The sequence below is a fragment of the Mus caroli genome, chromosome 18 (assembly GCF_900094665.2).
Source record: "Mus caroli chromosome 18, CAROLI_EIJ_v1.1, whole genome shotgun sequence".
Lineage (NCBI taxonomy): Eukaryota > Metazoa > Chordata > Mammalia > Rodentia > Muridae > Mus > Mus caroli.
In genome coordinates, this window is record NC_034587.1 from 79,303,613 (window position 1) to 79,306,280 (window position 2,668).

Below are 2,668 nucleotides of genomic sequence, written 5' to 3' on the forward strand. Positions count from 1 at the left end.
CATGGGCTACAGTTTATTTTTCCTGAACAACTAAAATAATGGATTTTCTTTTCATTTAAAGAGGAGGAGAGTCTGTGAGAAGCTTGTGCGGCTTGGGCTCGCTCGGTCTCCAAATGCAGGAGTCAGATGGGTGGACTGGAAGAGGGGTGGGCAATGGGGTGAAGTCGCCTATAGTTCAAGTGAGATGTCAGGGTGAGAGATACTAACTTATATGTTGCTGGTATTCACATGGTATCTGACCCTCTGAGACAAGGTTAAATATGACCAAGAGTATTGTAGACACTGGAGATCTGACAACAGGGTTGAGGTGACTTTCAGTATTCCAGGAGACCTAGGTGCACTGACATGGGAGATGGCAGATGTGGAGAGAAGAGAAGTGACGGAAGGGAATCCAGACAGGGGGACAGATTGGAAGCTAAAGAATGCCTGTCGGGAGAGCAAGTGGCCAGTGTGACCCTTTGCACACAAGTCCATTGGGTGAGGACTAAGCATGGCCTCTTTGTACCCAAGCATGGTAGGTTGAGTGTGGCCAACCAGCCAGTGTTAGTAACTCTAAGCTCTGAGTACTTCGAGCATATTGCTCTGGATCCTCAAATCCAGGGACTCACAGCTACAGGCCTTCAAAGTCAGGGGCTTATAGCTCAGGGGCTTTAGCCCAGTGGCCCAGCTAATGCTACAGCTCTTGCTTTGGGTGGTGATGTCATCAGTTGTTAAGTCACTGTGATGCTTAGTTCTCATTGTCAACTTGACACAAGCTGGAGTCACCTGGGCAGAGCGAACCTCAACTGGAGAATAGCTCTGGTCAGACAGGCCTGTGGCCAAATTGCTAAGCCATTGCCTTTGTAAATGATTGCTATGGTTAGACCCAGATCACCCTGGGTGGTATCATCCCCGGGCAGGTGGCCCTAGGTTGGGAATGAGTCTGTAAGCAGCATTCCTCATGGTCTCTGCTTGATTTCTTCTTGACTGTTTGCTCTGACTTCCTTCAGTGATGAACTGTGACCTGGAAGTGCAAGCTGAAGTAAACACTTTCCTCCCAACTGCCTTTGGTCCGAGCGTTTGACCACCACAACAGAGAAGCCAACCAGGTGTCTCCCCAGAAAGCAGAGGCTAGGAGCAAGCTCTTGTGTGGTTCTCTAGAAAAGTTTGAATGACTGGCTCACATCTTCCTAGCCTCCTGCCTTCCGAGGTCTTGGCTCTTCACAGCCTCTGCATCTGACTGCTCTCTGGGACTCTCCATCCACCTAAAGTTTAGTTGTTGCTTAGTGTGCCAGCCGCTGGCGGTATGGAAGATGACTACTCTTTTGTGCAAGGAGCTCAGCCCACTTTGATTTAAAGAACACATGGAGTGTACGGCAATTTGAAGCCTGGGCTGTAATCAAGGTTGAGACTGCACAGGAGAGAGGCCTTCAGACAGCTCCAAGGAGAGGAGTTCTGCTCAAGTTGTCAGTAACTCATGTTTACCGGCTGTCGTGAGCAGAGAGGTGCTCCTTCTGATCAGGCTGGGGCCTGCTTCGGGGAGGTCCTGGGCAGGTTATGGGTTGGGTCAGCCGAAGCAGCTGTAGGAGCAATTATCTAGAGGTCTTCTGACCATTTTATAGCCAAGTCTGCTAGAGCCAAGTTTTATTGGCTCAGTGGATATGATGATTGTACTGATGGTCACTTTTTGAGCCAAGCCTCTTTGAGGTAACTGTGGCTGGCTGGAAGTCTTCATGGATAGCATAGCAGCTATTTGATTGGCAGTTGCTGGCGGTTGCTGCATCAAGGGCAAGGCCGGAGTTGTAGTTGTCATCAACACAACCTGAGGACAGAGCAATGCATATTCCAGGCTTCACCCTCTCCTGGCTCAGGAATGGTGGGACAGATTATAGCAGTTCCTGGTCCCAGGGTCTGCCCAACCTGGGACAGTCACTGCGCTCTGCTTCTAAACATGTCATAGATGAAGAGAGAGGCTAACAGCTGTCAACCAATTGGCTCACGCTATAGAGTGCTTACAAAACTTGTAATGAAATTATGATTTACTCTTAGCAGTATTAACTCTCACCAGAGGTCCCCTAGGGAGGGGTCAGGTCCTGCTGACTTGGCTCATGAGGACCAGGCCTGTACCCTAGCATACAAGACTGTGTTGGGAGGGCTAAGCTACAGGATTGGTCCTGTTGGTCTTTAAGCTACTGTACATTCTCAGAAATAGCTCTGCCTGGCCAAAGGATAGTGTGGAGCAGCAGGAAGGAGAGGCCATAGTGGAGACAGCAGACACACTCCTGACTCCTGACATGGGAAGCCATAGCAGGAGCAGCTCACTGGCGTGGCAGGTGAGGAGAGACCATGTGGGAAAAGGTGGTCTCTGGCCCTAATTCCTGATGACAGGAACCGATGATTGTTCTGGAAGCGGGGAACACATTGCAGAGGGCAAACAGTGTGAGAAGTTGTGCAGTTCTGGAAGGTTCTGTTGGGTCTGGGAGGACAGGCTGGTGGAGGAGAACAGCAGGATCCAAATGAAGTAAGAGCCATGCTGAGGGGGCTTTGACGGCTGGACTCCCTTTCCCCGGGACTCTTGTTTCCTTGCCCTTCTCCTCCTTTGTATCCTAGAACGACCATGTGTGATTCCAGCCTCTAGCTGCAGAACTCCTCTCCCTAAGATAGAATGGATGGACCATCGGCGACGGGC